Genomic DNA, 19,443 nt, shown 5'->3' with positions numbered 1-19,443 from the left:
TACTACAACACCCAGTATATCCAGTAATACTACTATTACTGCGTCTACCGCTATTGCTGCTGTTACTGCTATGACTACTACCCCTACTACAACCACTACTTATAAAATCACGAACAGGTGCAGTACCAAATACAGACTCAACTCAACGTCCCGGTGCGAAGTATCCAGTTCGACCCCCTCGATATCCGGTCATCGCGACCAGGTGTCGAGTCCCGCTGGGTCGTCAAATTTCGTACTACAGCGGATGTGTCAAAAGCTATACAGTCGGGACTTCTGGTGGACACGGACCGGCTGGTGTTATACCAGAACGATGACGTCACTAGACGCGAAACCGCGGCCTATAGAAACTACATGGAGGTTGTTAACGCCCATGCCGTGATAGCGGCGTCTGCCGATAACGCAGTGCGCGGGAAACTTAAACGCGCAGTTTCCAGCGGTCGATGTAACTCAAGACATTTAAGATATTATGAAGATAACTAAATGGAAGTGACTTTTTGAAACTATGTGACTATGTCGTTATGTTAATTAAGGTTTTTTGGGATATGTACACTAGCATGTACCAACAGTGACTCGATTAGTACACATTCAAGTGGAATACTTACATACACGCCACATTCATTTATGACAAAAATACGCTTCCCTTTTGTTGTCGAAGTGTTTGTTTGTTTTGAATACTTAGGAATAGAATGCATGTATTGATAATACTATTTTTTAACATATTGAATCATTTCCCACTTTAAACACAAAGTTATATCATGTATACATTAAACATATTTAGAACAAATATTTATCAGCTTTGTTGTCAAGACATTTAAGTTTAAATCCCTCCCCGTCAGACAAATTGTGTGGACAAATTTGTGGACGGACCTACGAACTGACAGACCGACATGATGATGGACAGAGGGTTAGCCTACGGCCACCTATATCAGAACAAATATCTGAACACACAGTCGTGTGTTGTTTTTTTGGATCCATACAAACAAAACAATTTATTTGATTTTGTAACAATATATACAATAAACAAATATGACATGACACACAAATAATATTTATACTATAAAAGCAGCATGTTTAATATCTGCACAACAAGATTTTGGTACCAAATATATATTTATAACTTATTATGTACCATAATATCTTTCCTTTTGGTATACATACCAATTTTGTTTACACCCTATAAAAATAACAATATATGATTTAAGAGCCCAAGAAAGTATCGCCCCTGATTAGCCTTTGCAGACTGCACAGGATAATCTGGTACTACACTTTACGCACATGCATAAAGCCCAGTTTTTCCCAGAGCCAGGCTCAAATAAACAATTCAAACTTTTTCTCAACATTGTTTCATTCATAAAATCTTACACTGAAACAAACGCAAATAATAACAGCCATACTGATAAGGAAAGAACACTAGCTGTGGTTATTTGATACAAGTAAAACTCTTTGGTTGCTCACTTGTAAAGATTCCCACATAAAAAGAGATTGCAAAGCAATATTGTCCCCTACCGGTGAAACTCCACCATGGTCAGTATTTTTTTTTAATTTTTGCCATAGCAACCAGAATTCTCGACGTAGGAACACAGTGAAATGACATGCATAGTCTCCATATTGCCTTCTATCCATGTTGCAAGTTTCATGAAAAAATATGAAGAACTTTTAAAGTTATCGCAGGATTCAGAAAAGTGTGACGGACTGACAGATAGACTGACAGACAGACTGACAGATGGAGCGCAAACCATAAGTCCCCTCCAGTTTCATCGGAAGGGGACAACAAGCAATAGATACAATACACTTGGAGATGTCGAGTTTTGCAATTCATTAAGAAAGCAAGTTACAGCAGTAAAGTTTTCATCATAATTTTTTTTTTATAGAAACCAAACACTTGTTGGGAATTATGATTTATGCAATTCATTATTAAAGTAAGTTATCGCAAATATTTTACCGAATGAAGATAGTGGGCGTTAACCACTAATTGATACAGGAAAGTTGACTTATTTACCTAATTAAAAGAAAAGGTAAATTGATAAATATCTGATTTATCAATTAATTTAAAATAGCACACCAAGCAATAACCTAGAGAAAAGTATATGGTTGAATATAAACATTATATAACACAGGGCTAGAATAGATTTTATTATGTAAAAAATACTGAATAGCGGCAAGGTTTAGCATTTGATAATATCTACTGTTATCACTCATAACAAAATAATTGTTAAAAGACAAACACATTTACGTGTGTTTCAATTCCTTGAAATGCTCAATTAAAATGTTACTGTAGGCAATATTTTGGGTTTACGGACATAATGAGATATCACAACAAAGCCAAACGTACTATATTCTATATGAATGTTACTAGCTTGATTTGTAAATGGCAGAAACATTAAAATGTAATCAACCGTTAAGGTATAAAAACTAGCCTTGCTCTGTCAGTAAAGGCGTAATAATGTGTGTGTAAAGCGTCGTCCCAGACTAGCCAACGTAGTCCGCACAGGCTAACGAGGGACGACACTTTCCCCAAGAAAGGATTTTGATAAGAGACTTCCTTAAAAAATTCACATAAATGGGATTATTGGGCTACATGCAAGTGCATGAAGTGTCGGCCCAACTTATCCTTGTCATAACAGGGATGAAACTTTCCGCTTTTATGAATTTTTTGTTTAAACACAAATCCAATCTGTGCAGAAAGCATCTTTCCTGATAAGCCTGTGCAGTCATGGGACGACACTAAACACACAATGCATTAAGCCTGTGCAGTCCTGGGACGACACTAAACACACTATGCATTAAGCCTGTGCAGTCCTTTGACGACACTAAACACACTATGCATTAAGCCTGTGCAGTCCTGGGACGACACTAATCGCACCATGCATTAAGCCTATGCAGTCCTGTGACGACACTTCTTGCACAATGCGTTAAGTCTGTGCAGCCCAGGGACGACACTAAATACACTATGCATTAAGCTTGTGCAGTCCTGTGACGACACTTATCACACCATGCATTAAGCCTGTGCAGTCCTGTGACGACACTTATCGCACCATGCATTAAGCCTGTGCAGTCCTGGGACGACACTTATCACACTATGCATTAAGCCTGTGCAGTCCTGGGACGACACTTATCGCACCATGAATTACGCCCGGTTTTCCCAGAGCCATGCTCAATTTAATCGATTTGTTGACACAGTAGCTTTCCTAACAACTACCCTCAGCTAAGTAGCGGCTCATCTGTATACGTGTATGTTATTCAAATATTTTGTTTATATACCGGCATCTAATATTATTTTATTTACCTAAATATGTGTTTTCAAGTTTCTTTTTTCAGAAACACTCATTTTTAAATGTGTATCTTTTAATATTCAAAATTAAGGTATTGCTTGGGATGAACATTGAACTTATTGCTTAAGATGGTTAGCACACTACTCATGATTCTGACCTAATAAGACTTACGCAATACTATTATGTCCTTTATAGTTTGCTCATAAGACGTATATTGAAGTGGCGTAACAATTTCCCTGATCGTCTGTGTACTTCGGAAAGTGCGTTAGCCATATTGGGTATTCTTTTCGAAAAACAGAAATATTAAAGATCAGTTAACACTGCCCAATATGCTATATTAAAACTAACCACAACAAAAAGTGCTATACGAAGGTTAATTGCTGTAGGAAAACCCTGTTCAAGAAACATTGGTGTAAGCATGTTAGAGTACAAGTATTTAGTAACTTTTTAGGATCTAAAAAGCGTTTCACGATGTGTAGTCTGAACAGGCTAATCAGGGACGATACTTTGACGTTACAAAAACTTGTCTTTTAGAAAAGACTGCCTTTAAACGCAAAATTCCATAAAAACGTCAATTGGCGTCTCTGAAAAGCCTTATCAGACTTGGACGGGCTAATCTGACTCCAAACTAAAAGCGCATGCATTAAGCCCAGTTTTCCCAGGGCGTAGCTCAATGTTTCGACGAGGTTCCTGTCTCGACTGACTGTGACCAGGCGTCGACTACTTACATCGTGTTCCACCGATTGTCGTCCAGGAATTTTCTCGCAGACCATAGTTATAATTTCTGATTATATATAATATTCAGTATTTTTGCATAATATCTATCATGAAGCCGCAGTTCCAATAAAATAAAATACAATACTCTTCAAAATTGACTTATTTGGTTTCCAGAGAACACAATCAACAATATGTTTTGAGAAGTCTGCGTTATTGAACACGTGATACGAATACAGAAGATTGACAATAACTATATTTGCTCGCTTAGTACGTATTTATGCAAGCCTCGTTTTAGGACAAATAGGCTTAATGCTTGTTCGTATGCACAGGCTAATCTGGGACGGCATTTTCCGCATAACATGGATTTTCGCTACGAATAGACTTCCTTGAAATGAAAAACACCATAAATGCGGAAAGTGTCGTCCCAGATAAGCCTGTATGCACCGCACAGGCTATTCCGGGACGAAACTGTACGCACATGCATTAAACCAAGTTTTCCGAGAAAGAGGCGAATTTCATGTTTGAATATTGAGACAGTATACACAAAGAACCGTGGAAACAGGAGTATGAACTTATAAATCCACGGATATATTTTTATGCATCTAATATACCGGTTTATTTTATGCTTTCCGGTAGTTTATAGGGAAATATCAGTGAATTAAAACTGTGAAATGACGTCATTTTTTCGAAGAAAAGATGTCATAAATCCAACGAAATTATACAGTTAAACTCTATTACAATGTAAATAAACGGTTAAAAACTTAAAATGAAAAGAAAGTTTGTTGAATTCGATGGAATATCGATTATTTTATTCACTCGTGATCATACAAAATATTTATTTTCACTCGTTACTACTCGTGAAAATATTATTTTATTTGATCATTCGTGAAATGAAATCGATATTCCATCGAATCCAATAAATATCCTATATATATAAATAAATACATTATTACATTCATTAACGTATTCATTAATAATTTATACACTAGTCATACTCATATTATGTAAATGGATTAGTATTTCTATGTTCTGAAAAATAAGCACGCAGTTTTTTTTATCGCGTTTGAACAGCCTTTATATACCCTGAATGTACATCATATGTTATACCCTCAGAGATGAATCCATGCTAATTGTTGATATCAGATACTTGTTTATGTTGTTGATCTCAGATACTTGTATTTCTATGTTCTGAAATATAACGCCCAAATAACCATTATTTATGATGTTGTGTTATAACCCAGAAATAACAATTATGTATGATTTTGTTTTGTAACCCCCAAATATTTCATAGTTCATTTTATTTACATTGGTTTCCTTTTTTTACTGGCATCCGTGTGCAGTTTTCATTAATGTTACAGAACTGTGTAGGTTTTAAAAATCTGCTTCATCTTGTAAGCGTAATTTCATATTTTTCTCAACTTCAAGGGGAGATGATTCTGAACTTATTCTTACGTTGCTCATTTACGATAGGCGTTGAGTACTCATTGGTATGAAAACACTGTATAAGTTTGAAAAAAAAAATGAATGAAAACTGTTAATTGCATATAGAAGCTGCATTTCACAATACTTTGAAATTCAGTAAAAGATCATAATAGATTTTTTGCTCCGATATTCATCATTTTCAATAGGGTTCGAGTAATACTGATATAAAAACACTTAACAAGTTTGGAAAGATTCAGAGGAAAGTTGTGAAATCTTTTAAACAAGTGGAAATTGTTTAGTTTGCCATATTTAATTTAAAAAAAAATCTGGACTTATTGTCCCGATGTTTCTCATTTTAAATGAGGTAAAAATGCTCATTGATATGAAGACACTGTAAGTTTGGAAAGAATCTGATGAAAAATGTTGACATAATCACCTAACCAAGCAGTTTTTCACTTTTATTTTTAAATTCAAAAAGACATAATTTTGGACTTATGGTCCGATATTTCTCATATAGAGTTTGGGTTGCTTCCTTTATCGCAACTCATTGTTACAATCAATAATACGTGTCGCGCTTGGCGCTCTATATGTGGTTGGGATAGTACTTAGGGCCTATGATAGACAACCATAAAAATACATGGATAATAGATGTGTTGTTTGCATTTATTTGTTAATATAAAAACACGTGTATTTTTTATAAGATATTTAAGTGAAGTAAGAAATTTTAATTAACGTTGTCACCACGCGGCATCCATTAATTTTAATAAAAATGTCCAATTGAAGAAAAATGGATTTTAAAATGTCTACATAAAACAAAGCTTTAGTATATTTATTAACCTTACTGAAAAAAATGTAAACCGCCGAACTGTTCCATTCGTGCCGGAACCCGGGATTGAACCGGGGGCCTTTAGATGACTGTTGCGTAAACAACTTCAATCTAACGCTCTCCCAACTGAGCTATTCCGGCTGACATCATTTATGTACTGCTATTTGGTGAAGTTGTGTAAAGAGATCGTTATTATATGTCTATTAATAAACTAATACATTGTACGTTTTCGTACCACTACGCCTTCCAATAAACTTGCTTGCGCGATAGGTGGTCAAATATCGTACTACATTGATTTTCCACTAAATAAGCAAACTAGAAAAAACACAAAATAATTATATTTTGATTATATTTTGTTTTTTATACAAAACCAGAAAGTTTCGCGTATTTGCCCAGTCCCTGTGATCTTTCCCCTGTAATCAGTTTTGGATCAGTTATTAATTTAAACAATTAGCTTTGCAATATTGGCAATAAATGTTGTAATAAATGTAATAGGCACAAATGCGGTACTTATTTACACTAATTTACACAAAAAATCACCACTATGCAAGATATTCTTAAAACAAAAATATATACATTGATCCGTAAAATAACTTCTCCTCCCATAAGCGAAAAAAAATGCATTACATAATAGTCGCCGCTCTCCAGAGCGACGCCAATGATACTATTTTGAATTTTATGACACTTTGTTTTCAACCAACCCATGCCTGAAACCACTTACATGTCATGGCGCTCTTCCATAGATAACAACTTATAAAAAATAAATGTCTGTAAAAGAAAACTTTTTTCATCTTGTTTAAACTTAAAACAACTTTACTGCATCTGTACACTCCAACTGCATGCCTATATTTGGAAATCGGGATGAATTATGGAACTTTCATATATCCCAGGGGTTCACATAAACTGGACATAAGCCGTGTGTGGGGGTGGTTTTGAAACAAATCAGTGTATTTTTTTAAAAAGCATGGAAAGACTACCTACAAATTTGCACGTAGTTCAGTGAAATGATGCTGATTAAGAAAATAATAGATTTGATTTTATTTCGATAGGTTACCATTACAGGTGCGCTACCTTTAGACCAACTTGTATACGACTTTCCATTAAATATAAACAGTTTGTTTTATTGAACAAGATCGCTCTGTGATAATATACTAGATCCGTATTAAAAAGGAACAACACACAAGCAGTACGTTCGCGCTTTTAACAATGTTACCAGTCGCAGTTATAATGGATGTCTGAACATTATTGAAATAACCAAAGTTTTAATACAAAATTTTAAGCAGATCGGTTGCTTGATAAAAACGCTCATCAAATACACGACAAAACCCAGTTTTCCAAGTCAAAACAAACACGACCGACTTGGCTACGCATAGCTCTATTGGCACGTTACTATCGTAAAGTAATGAGTGCGAACATTGCATGATCATAGTTACACATCGTATCAATAAACTTGTATTGAAATAATTTTATCTTCATAAGATTTACAACATTGAACATTAGGTAGTTTTAAACCATTAACAACAAATGAATTTTACTGCGGGAATGGTAACAATAGTTCTACCTAAGCCCAATGTTACAACAGTGTCGTATTTTGTTTGTACGTTTTCTACATGTAACATATAATTTTGTTATCTCTAACATCTTAACCTTAAAAAACTTCGTATACCTCATTTGTAGGCAGTGGCTAGCCGTACGGCCCCGTACGGCTAGCCTGTTTTGGCTAGTCATACCGCCCCGTACGGCTAGCCTGTATTGGCTAGTCGCACGGCTGTGTACGTATTGCCTTTCCTATGGGGATTGTCTAGCCGTACGGCTTAATATAGTGTAGAATTGTCATTCAGTGCTGTTAATCAGTAAGTAGTTTGTTTAAAGGGATCTTTTCACATTTTGGTAAATTGACAAAATTGAAAAAAGTTGTTTTCAGATTCGCAAATTTTCGTTTTAGTTATGATATTTGTGAGGAAACAGTTATACTGAACAGTTACCATTGTATAATATAGCCATTATATGCATCTTTGACGATTTGAAAACCTGAAAATTATAAAGCGTTGCAACGTGAACCGATTGAATAATGTGGAGCGTTCTGTTGTTTTGGTAAAATTTTGTGACACTACGAGGATTGCTTATATAAAGAATAAAATACATCACTCATTGCATGAGCACGGCTGGCGGAGTGGTCTAAGCGATAGACTTTTACTCCAGGAGTCAGTGGTTCGAGTCCAATTGAGGGTTACTTTTTTATTATTTAATATTATTCGTTTTTTACTGAAGATTTTAGAGACACTGTTCCCAATTATCAATATAAAGCAATTAATGACAAATTTCAATACATTCAAAAGACTGTGAAAAGGTCCCTTTATAATATTGTAACATAATTCTCGCTTTATTTTCCGTAGAAAAGTAATACCATTTTTGTTTTTAAATTATAAATACCAAACAATACATTAAAAAGAGGTGCACAGATGCTGAGCAGGTCAAAGTACTAGATGCCTGTCAGTAACATTGTCAACAATTCGTGTAATTATTTAAGAAGCTGCAGCAAGACCTTGTTTGACATTTGTATCACTAAGTGTGACATTGATCTTTGCGCAAGGGGCACAGGACTTGTGCATGATATGCCATCTTTATATGGTAAACATTTATGGTGAGTTATTTACAAGATGAATAATTAAGTTGCAATCAGGACACGCTAAATAATGCTCATTTGACTTTTGCCGTTCAAATGTGGTCTTTGCCTTTTGGCTACGGACAATGATCTTACACACATCGTCTTCACATGGCGAATATATTTGGCAAGTTATTTAAAATGGTAAGTGATGAAGTAACTGTTTGGACTGTGAACTCTAAGTGTGACTTTCAACCTCACTTAGACAAGACAAACGACCATATCTCGTCATTATAACCATGTTGACATACGTGACCCCTGTGACCTCAACCAGATGAATCCTAATTAAACAATAGTAATCTGGAAACGACCAATCACCACGTGAAAGATGCTCTAAATTTGTAAGGCATAGTTCTTTAAATTCTGAAGGATAATCAAGAGTGACAAAAGTGTGATAGAGGCCTAACGGACGAAAGGGCAGTACAAAGAAAACAAAATGAGCTCCCCAGGTTCAATAGGGGAAAGCTATATATGTGGAAGTGTATAAGTGGAAAGACAATCCTTGGAAATTTTATTTGTAAGAACAACAAAGAGTCACTAAACAATACTATTCCATAATAATGGCTGTGCCCTTTATCGAGAGTGTCACATCAATATTAGAGCGGGAAATACATATTACCAACATAAACATAAACATGTTTAATTCTTTACATACAGCATGATTTTTAGAAATGGACAAAACAACAGCATTTGTGTAATGCGCTTTGTCTTAACAAACACATTTGAAATTCTGTATGTATTTACCTGTTATGTCGAGTTGTAAACACAATATTAACTTACAAAGGAGACATCTTTGCTTTTATTGTATAAGCAAATTAAATTGGTTTCTAGTATAACCAATAAAGACTTTCCCTTAATATGTAATTGACTTGTGTCAAATAACGAGGTATTAAATTTTCTTCGTATAATGTTTAACAAAAAATGTTTTTTACGTATATTGTTCTCTTCAGAATGTGTTATGCTGTATTATTTTAACAGTTCAATACATATATTATCATTCACACAAGCAATTTTTTTATAACAATGGTTTGTAGAAATGAATGTGAAAAATGATTTGTAAGGAATATGTATTTCTTAAAATTATGAAGAATAATGAAGAGTGACAAAAGTGTTATACAGGACTTACGGGCGAGAGAACAGTTACAATAAAACAAAATGTGCTCCCCAGGTTCAATAGGGGAAAGCTATATATAAGTGGAAAGCCCATCCTTGAAGATTTTATTAGTAATAACAACAAAGTATCACTAAACAATACCAGTCCACATAAATGGTTATGTACTTTATTGAGTGCATCATCAATATTAGTCTAAGATTCAAGATTCGCGCGGTTGTGAATTCGTCATGCTTGAATAACCATGTATCAATATAAATCGATAATTTCAGTGGCTTTGTAACACTAATCGGTCCGGATACAATCGTGCACAGTTACTAAGGAGACTTGATGAAAACGTCGATATTATTCACGTGGAAATTGTGCATTTCATGCATAATTCAGTTATATCAAAACATTTATTTTAACGCGTAATTAAATTTAAAAAAAACACCAGTTGTATCTGTAAAATATTGATTTGATTTCAATTTAATGCAAAACAGTTTTAAGTTAAGAAAAATTAATTTACAGGGCTTGCACTAAACGGCGTACGGCCGTATATTACGCCCGATAATTGTTTCCACACGCCGATTACAAAACCCCATGACGTCCACTGTACTTCCTGAAAATTGGCCATACGCCGAAAATAGCTACCCGTGACATAATAAAGCTGTCGATTAAAATAACGCTCCGCCTCCTATCCAATACAATTGGCGCAGGCTTATGGCAAGCGGTTCGACGCATAATCCCAAGAAACTAGGTTTCTCATGAGAACCTAGGTTCTCAAAATGAGAACCTAGGTTCTCAGAATGAGAACCTAGGTTCTCGCTTAAAGATTGCACATGGCGTCAAGAACCCAAGTTTTCAAATGAGAACCTAGGTTTTCATGAGAACCTAGGTTCTTATTGGAAAACCTAGGTTCTCATGAGAACCTAGGTTCTCATTTGAAAACCTAGGTTTTCATGAGAACCTAGGTTCTCAGAATGAGAACCTAGGTTCTCATGAGAAACCTAGTTTCTTGGGATTATGCGTCGAACTGCTTGCCATATCCGTGGTTTTCATTTGGGAACCATAGGTTCTCTGAGAACCTAGGTTCTCTGAGAACCTAGGTTTTCAGAAAACCTAGGTTCTCATGAGAACCTAGGTTCTCATTATGAGAACCAAGGTTCTCATAGAACCCAGGTTCTCTTGAGAACCTAGGTTCTTTGAAAAACCTAGGTTCTCTGAGAACCTAGGTTCTCTGAAAACCTAGGTTCTCTGAGAACCTAGGTTCTCTGAAAACCTAGGTTCTCTGAAAACCTAGGTTCTCTGAGAACCTAGGTTCTTAGAGAACCTAGGTTTTCATAATTACGCGTCGGACGGCGTAAACTTGCTCGTTTGGAATACGGGACACATATTATTCAGGGCGCAGGATCAATGGGGTTCACATATGATTACACACGGGCTGGACAGAATGAAAACACGCCGTTAAGAACTTTATTTTTGCAGATATCTCAAGTTATTGAAATATGTTTGCAATGTCTTTAGCGCATAAGTTTTTCTTGCAGCGTTGCCGATATCTTACTATTGAATAATACATTATTACACATAATCAATAGGGATAAAACTTGTATTTTATACCATAATGATTGCTTCCTACATGTAGGTCACAGACATACTTAAAATAGAAAACTGTACCGTACAGTCGTTTGAGGCCCGAACAAGGGAATTGAATATTTGAAACTCATTTAATGCTGTAACAATATATTATGTAACGATTGATCTGAATTTTTAGTCTCAAAATAATATTTACAATTAAAGATGTATTTCATAAACAGTTCAATTTTTTATTAACGTGTTCAGACCAATGTCGACCGATTACTTTACTAATTTCATTCCTAAATAACACCCATGCACGGAAACATGAACAAGAGGCGGTCACTGACGGCTAATGCCTGTGGTCACAAATATTCAAAAGATAAGTTTCGTAGAATATTACTGAGCATTGTCTGAACATTGTTCAGAAAATGCTCTTGGGGAGAAACATTCACGGTTTCACGCCTATTTCTATTCATGTTACACATATGCCGCCAGCGTGTACCAAGCAATGGGAGACAACTGGAGGTTAATTATGGCACGCGGTTCGACGCATAATCCCAAGAAACTAGGTTTCTCAGAGAACCTAGGTTCTCTGAAAACCTAGGTTCTCTGAGAACCTAGGTTCTCAGAGAACCTAGGTTCTCATGAGAACCTAGGTTATTGAAATCCCAAGAAACCAGGTTTCTCACGAGAACCTAGGTTCTCATGAGAACTTAGGTTCTCATGAGAACCAAGGTTTATGAAATCCCAAGAAACCAGGTTTCTCATGAGAACCTAGGTTCTCATGAAAACCTAGGTTCTCATGAGAACCTAGGTTTCTGATGAGAACCTAGGTTCTCATTTGAAAACCTTGGTTTACGCTTGAGAACCTAGGTTCTCATGAGAAACTAGGTTTTTCATGAGAACCTAGGTTCTCATAGACACATAGAACTTAGGTTCTCATGAGAACCTAGGTTCTCATGAGAACCTAGGTTCTCATTCTGAGAACTTAAGTTCTCGTTTGGTATCCTAGGTTTTCAAAAGAACCTAGGTTCTCATTTGAAAACCTAGGTTCTCATGAGAACCTAGGTTCTCATTTGAAAACCTAGGTTCTCATGAGAACCTAGGTTCTCATTCTGAGAACCTAGGTTCTCATTCTGAGAACCTAGGTTCTCATGAGAAACCTAGTTTCTTGGGATTATGCGTCGAACCGCTTGCCATACAGGCTCACAGTAGATGTGTGTTGATGAATTGTAGCAGACGACAATCTTAACACGTTTGCTGTTCACGGTTAGGCAGACCGCGCTTAATTGGAGCACGTGCTTGTTTATTGTCACGATGTTGTGATTACAATAACGTGTGAATGTCGGCAAAGAAGTTGATACCCCGTCTTGGACCCTGCTTGGCCAAAAGTTGTTAATTGTTGTAACAGTAGTAGGCCTGCACCATTGGTTCAATTAAGAACATTATGGCCCGTTTGTAACTTGTCAAAATATGTTAATTGGCAAACACGGATATGAATTTTACAAAAATATTGAACTTGTACCACTTATCATTCGTGTTTTGAATGTCGCAACGTACGCTTTCCGCTTTTGGCATTCCACTTTCGACGAAACGTAAATTAGAAATTGATGCAAATTGCTTTGTAAGCAAAACAAGTTTATATCGGAGACCAATTAACGTGTATTGAATTAATTGACAATGAACAAAAGACAGTACGGCACCGTTCCTAGTTACACTTTTTGCGAAATAAAATGTACACAATACAACACGTGGTCATGAAAGTTCAAAGTGAAAACAATACCCGTTTACAATTTTATGCGGCAACACTTTAATTTTAGTACATGCATATTTCACTATGTCATTTATTAAACAAACACATGAAAACAATGTCATAACGCAGAACTTTCTGACTATTCAACAAAGTGATAGTGTTTGTGAATCTCCATTTAAGATGCATATAAAGGACTTGTTTGTGCAATGTGTGTAACGTTTTAATATAAATAATTGTTTAAGAGCGTAACTAATTTAACAGTATTCTAAGACTTCTTTGAAAAGCTATAGTTTGTATAAGATATATATCCTATGGTGTTTAATCTTGTTTTTTTGTTACTACATGAAAATATAAAACACATAATAAGATGTACATTCGGGATTTTGTTGGTTTAATTATTCAACAATAAATCTCAAAACTATACATACAATGTTTGTGTGTAACAAAGCTTGTTATTAAGTCACTATACAGATATATTTGTGGCCTTTTTATGGATGTCGCGCGCTAAAGTGCCCTTTTTTGAAATTTTGCACCACGCCCCTTTTCCTTCCTGTATAAAACACTATATTAGATCAGGGAATACATTATTACCAACATCAACATGTTTAATTATTTACATACAACATTGTGTATAGAAATGGTGGACAAAAACACCAGCATTAGTGTACTGCGCTTTGTCTTAATACAAAAACCACAATAAAAGTTTTTTAATAACGCACGATTATTGTCAAAATTTAGCTCAGTAAGCCAGGAAATATAAACACGTCAAAATAAATTCAACAGATGCCCGGTAACAGTTTAGACACTATTTTAACTTTTAATATAAAAATCCGTTTTAACAGTTATTTAACAGATATTTACACAATTCAGACATAGGCATAAAAATCATGCATGAATTAAGAAAGACCCTGATCAATATGAAGTACACAAGCGATTGAAAAGTGCCTACGTGTACTTTCCATAGAGATTATTAATGTATTAATTTGCTTATTCAAAATGCTTATTTGGAGTCGACGAACATATTTAAACATTATATTTCAAATTGCATTTGATACGGTTTTACGAATATATCTTATATTTGTGTTTGGTAACATTTTTTGTTTAGCTAAACATACAAATTAACGCATATTGAGTGTTAGTCTCTATGTATCAATTTGATCAACATGTCACACAATTTACAAACATCAAGCTATTTTCAGCTAGGTATTCTACAACATAACACACATGTTTCATGCATTCAATAAATGTTAAATATAAACAACTCCAAGTTTAAGGAAATCTGATCTTAAAACTAGCTGAATTTTAACAGTGGGAGATTTACAGAAAATGGCTCCATTGAAGGCACTGCACTGACATCAATTGTGGGAATGTTAACATAAAAGGTCAAACACATTGTTTCAAAACTAATAAAATGTCAAACTTTATTATCAGCAATACGTCAATACGTTCACGTTTAATATAAGCACAAACATAAGTGTTTATTCCACATACACTTACAAAGCAGACATCTTTGTTTTTATTTTTTAAGCAAATACTATTGCTCTCTACTTTACCAATAGAGACACTTGCATTTTTTGACAATTGTAAGCATATGACAACACTCTTCCTTAATTTGTGAATGACTGATTTCAAATAACAAGGTACAAAATTTTCTTTAGATAATGTAAAACAAATTTAAACTTATTTTAAGTAGTTGTTCTTTATTAAAAGCAGTTGATATAACAAGGTGTTTATATTTCATTGAGTACAGTATTCTCTTCAGAATCTGTTACTGTGCATTATTTTAACAGTTTAATACATATATGACCCACAATCAATATTTTTATGACTATGGTTTGCACAAATTAATGTAAACAGTGAGTTTATCTTATAAAAATTGCAACAATATATAAATAATGTACATTCAAAATACTATTGTTTCACAGTTGCTCTGTGTATAAATGTGAAAATATACCTCTACAATGTATGCAGTGATCAAGAGATATTGATTAAGAGACTCAGTGATTAAAGAGGATACATTTTGGTCGTCTTCATATGCATATACAAATATAAAGCATTATAAACTATTATGTCCGAAAATAAATTTAAACACTTATGAGCATCTAAGTCTATGATCTTACAACACAAATTAACATTAATAACTTTTTCCATTTTTCTTAAAACTGTAAAAAAATAATATTTTTTTTTAATTTTCAGTTTGCCTTAAAGTTTTCCCAAAAATGCAAGAGCCATTCTCGACTATTTAACAAACAATATCCATTGAAATCAACAAAGTACTGGTAGTAAATACAGAATCGATACTTTAAGGTACATTATATAAGCGTGCACATAATTTATTTAGATTTCCACGAATGCTATTAAACAAGATTCTTGTTTGAATACCGACCCGAATGAGCAAATTTACTAGTATTTTTTTTATAGAAAGATTGATAAACAGAAACAGCTGAAGCGTAAAACTTTTAAACCTTTCTTTATACTACTTTTATCTAGCTTATCTATAATACGGTTAAAAAAACAGAAAACTGAAACCTGTTTTATAACATGAAAATACTCCAATATTTTTTTAATGTTGTCCAAGTTACCAACCTCATTAAAACAGCTTTGTCACACTTTGAAAGTCTTTCCCATTAGTTTACCATTATCAGGATCACAATATGTAGTGATATCATAATATAGACAAAGAGATTGCATATACGTGCAATATGCGTGCTTTTAAAATACTTAACATGCTATATTGAACACAATATTTCAACATAAAGACTGACAGGATAACAATTCCCATACAAACATTATCTATTTTTTGTATGAATATAACTTGGTTATAACAAACCAGGATTTATATGTAAAGACTAGCACATCTAAAACAGTAAGTAACTCTGAGCTTCTTAGGTTTGACTGGGATCAATATGTTAACAATTGCTGCAACAGGCTGTGTTTCTGATTGGATGGTTGGATTCCTCAAATTGCATCTGAAAAAAGAAAGACTCGTTACTGTAAATGTCAGTTTTTTATTTATTTTTTATACCGATGACAAATCAAGAACAAGCACAGCACTTGGTATTTCAGAAGGTTACAACTAATCTGATTTGAATCCATTGAGGCAATGATGGTCCTGAGACTATTTATAAAATAATTATATATAATAAATAGTTAAACTGGTTTGCCATCGTGCACCAACATTTTGCTTTGGTCTCAAAATTCCACTGATTTAAAAGACAAAGAACCAAAATACACAAGAAGGCAAGTTCACAGAATGGCAAATATCTTTTGTTTAATCACACTATAAGCAATACTTTTTGAATTTAGACTTGACATACAAATCCAACAGCTGGATGTACGTATGGACGGACAAACGTACATCTACATGCACTCACACATCTCTGAACTTGGGGGCATGTAAAAAAAACATAGACACGACAAGAACACTCACCTGAAGTTTGTTCTGCAAGATCTGTACAGACCAAGGGTCCTGTACCTTGGATATACCAGAATCTTGAGATGATGACTGCTGCTGGTTCATGTACTGTTATGATGTTCATAGACTGAGGGTTCCACACCATAGACATGCCAGAAACTCCAATGATGACTGTTGCTGGTTCAAATGCTTCAAAAACAAACCAACGCTTTGCTATCAGGGTTTCTGCAATTAAGTTGGTCATGTGTTAATTAAGACAACAATTTTTAAGACTTTACTAGCATTTCATAAAAATTGTCAAGTATCAAAATGCGGGTTCAACCCTGGCAACACACTTAATACTCTCTGAAAAAGCCATTAACTTTAAAAAATAGAGCTTTGTCATAGACGTGGCGAACACCCCCACATGAAGAGCTGATGAAAAGAGCTTGAAATGCTGAATGTTTAAAACGCACCCGTGACCCCGCGACCTAGTTTTTGGCACGGCATGGCCCATGGTTGAACATTGCCTAGAGATCATCTTGATTAAACTTCTGACCAAGTTTGTTGAAGAGCGGATGATAAGTACTTGAAATAGAGAGCGGACACCAAACTGAATGAGTAAAACGCATTTAATGACCACATGACCTTGTTTTTGGACCGGCATGGCCCATGTTCGATAATGGCCTAGAGATCATCTACAAAAAAATTCTGACCAAGTTTGGTGAAGAGCGGATGATTAGTACTTGAAATAGAGAGCTGGCACCAACTGATTATGTAAAACGCACTAAGTGACCCTGTGACCTTGTTTTTGGCCCGGCGTGGCCCATGTTCAATTGTTTCCTATAGATCATCTAAATAAAACATCTGACCAAGTTTGGTGAAGATTGGATGAAAAGTACTTTAATAAGAGAGCAGACAACATGCTGAATGTTTAAAACACACTAAGTGATACCATGCCCTAGGTTTGGATCCGGTATGACCCATATTCAAACTTGAAAAAGACACCATCTAGATACAACTTCTGACAAAGTTTGGTGAAGATCGGATGAAAACAACCTGAATTAGAGAGCGAACACTTAATACGGATCGACCGTTAGACCGGCAGACAGACAAGTTCACTCCTATATACCCCCTAAACCAAAACATCACTGACCCCTCTTCGTAATTCAATGTTATTTTAAGAACCATACTTACAGTTGATATGGAAAATGATTTTGTAAAGGGTGAAAGAGTCAGATATGTTGGTACCTGCTGATAAATTGTTTGCTGTTGTTGTTGTTGTGGTTTTGAGTTTTAATATAACTCTAGATGTTAAATTTTAAATGCAAATTTAAGGGTTTAACTTGAAATGTGTGCACTTTCTTCAAATTTCTTTATAAGATAAAGTAGTTTGTGGCTGAACCCTTAAACATAGATTAGATAAACTGGTCAATTAATTGAAGAGTAGAAACCCCAGTTTGTATTGGGTTTTACCTATTGGGTATTTGTGAAAGCTTTATTGCATCAAAAGGTTTAGGCTATTACAACTAGGTCTCCTGAATACTTTGCCAAAGTGCCCCCTTTTGCAATTGCAAGGTGACTTACCTATTGAGATGCAGAGTTTGATAATGTGAACATCGCTCACTGGGCTTGAACTTGTGAGTATAAGACCTCTGTGAACAGATAGAAAGACCTTAGGGCATCCCAGGAATGTGTCCCTGTAAACCAAATAATTCAATGCATTCTGAAATGGCATCAGTTATATAAGAAGTCAATCAATGTTGTTTGAGTAAAAAATATTTAAGAAATAAATTATGTTTGAAGGATCTTGATACAAATGGGATATAAACTAAACACTTGATACAAACATAGCCTTCTATATATTGTACACTTGATACAAACATTTTGTATCCCTCTTGAACCAATATTTATTAAGTTACGTGCAATACTAAAAGGTGGGACGGATATAAGGAAGGTTGAAAGGAAGGACGGGGTGCATTACTGAGCCCTTTCAAGGCAATACAAATGGCGGCTATTATAAATATTTAACACTTACATAAATGATTTGTTTAAGTTAGCAGCCAGGATAGAGTTATATTAATATTAAACACACCCAAACTGTTGAAATTGAAATTTGGAGTGAAACACTGCACATTATAAATGATCAATTACATTACCAACCTACCTTATTGACGAGGTTATCTTGGCCCCTGGCCAAGAAAGTATGGAGCCCCAGGTTCAGTGTGGCTCCACCCTGCGGGTAGGACTAGTTGAGCATTTGCCCCAAGGTCATGGGCCAGGAAGTGTCACTGGGCGTCTGGGCCCAGCTGACCAGACAGCCTGTTGTTCAGCTAGGTACCGATCTTTGATTGCATGGGTTCCTGAAGGAACAGGCTCTTAAAACAAAATCCAGGAATTTAAATAAATATTAAAAATAAATGAAGAGAATAATTTTGAAATGAGCTGAAGGCTTTTACATAATTATTTTACTAAAATTAAATATAATTCAACAATTCCATTAAAGCAGATTTTTCTGCAAGGATAGTCTTTTGGTTCAGGGGCTAAATTTCGGTCGAAAATATACAAAACTTAATGCCCAGCGGCCAATTGTATAAATCTGGATAACTCTTATCCAGCGGATAAATTTTGGTTATCTTCAATTTTATGATAAGATAACCAAAAGGTATCCACTGGATAAGAGTTATCCCGATTTATACAATTGGCCGCTGACCTTCTATGATTAA

General features: G+C 35.0%; 1 long non-coding RNA gene and 1 other non-coding gene across 2 annotated transcripts; both read right to left on the bottom strand.

Annotated features, from left to right (window-relative positions):
- Positions 1–6,288: 6,288 nt before the first annotated feature.
- Positions 6,289–6,378, bottom strand: Trnaf-gaa (transfer RNA phenylalanine (anticodon GAA)). The gene is given in 2 exon segments: positions 6,289–6,324; positions 6,342–6,378. It is a non-coding gene; the product is annotated as a tRNA-Phe (tRNA).
- A 10,390-nt stretch (positions 6,379–16,768) lies between these two features.
- LOC127850307 (uncharacterized) lies at positions 16,769–19,236 on the bottom strand. The gene is made up of 3 exons (XR_008035193.1): positions 18,885–19,236; positions 18,305–18,417; positions 16,769–16,963 (listed from the first exon to the last, which is right to left on the bottom strand). It is a non-coding gene; the product is annotated as an uncharacterized LOC127850307 (long non-coding RNA).
- Between the last annotated feature and the right edge of the window lie 207 nt (positions 19,237–19,443).

This window comes from Dreissena polymorpha, chromosome 11 (genome assembly GCF_020536995.1).
Source record: "Dreissena polymorpha isolate Duluth1 chromosome 11, UMN_Dpol_1.0, whole genome shotgun sequence".
Taxonomy (NCBI): domain Eukaryota; kingdom Metazoa; phylum Mollusca; class Bivalvia; order Myida; family Dreissenidae; genus Dreissena; species Dreissena polymorpha.
This window is presented reverse-complemented; position numbering and strand designations above follow the sequence as displayed.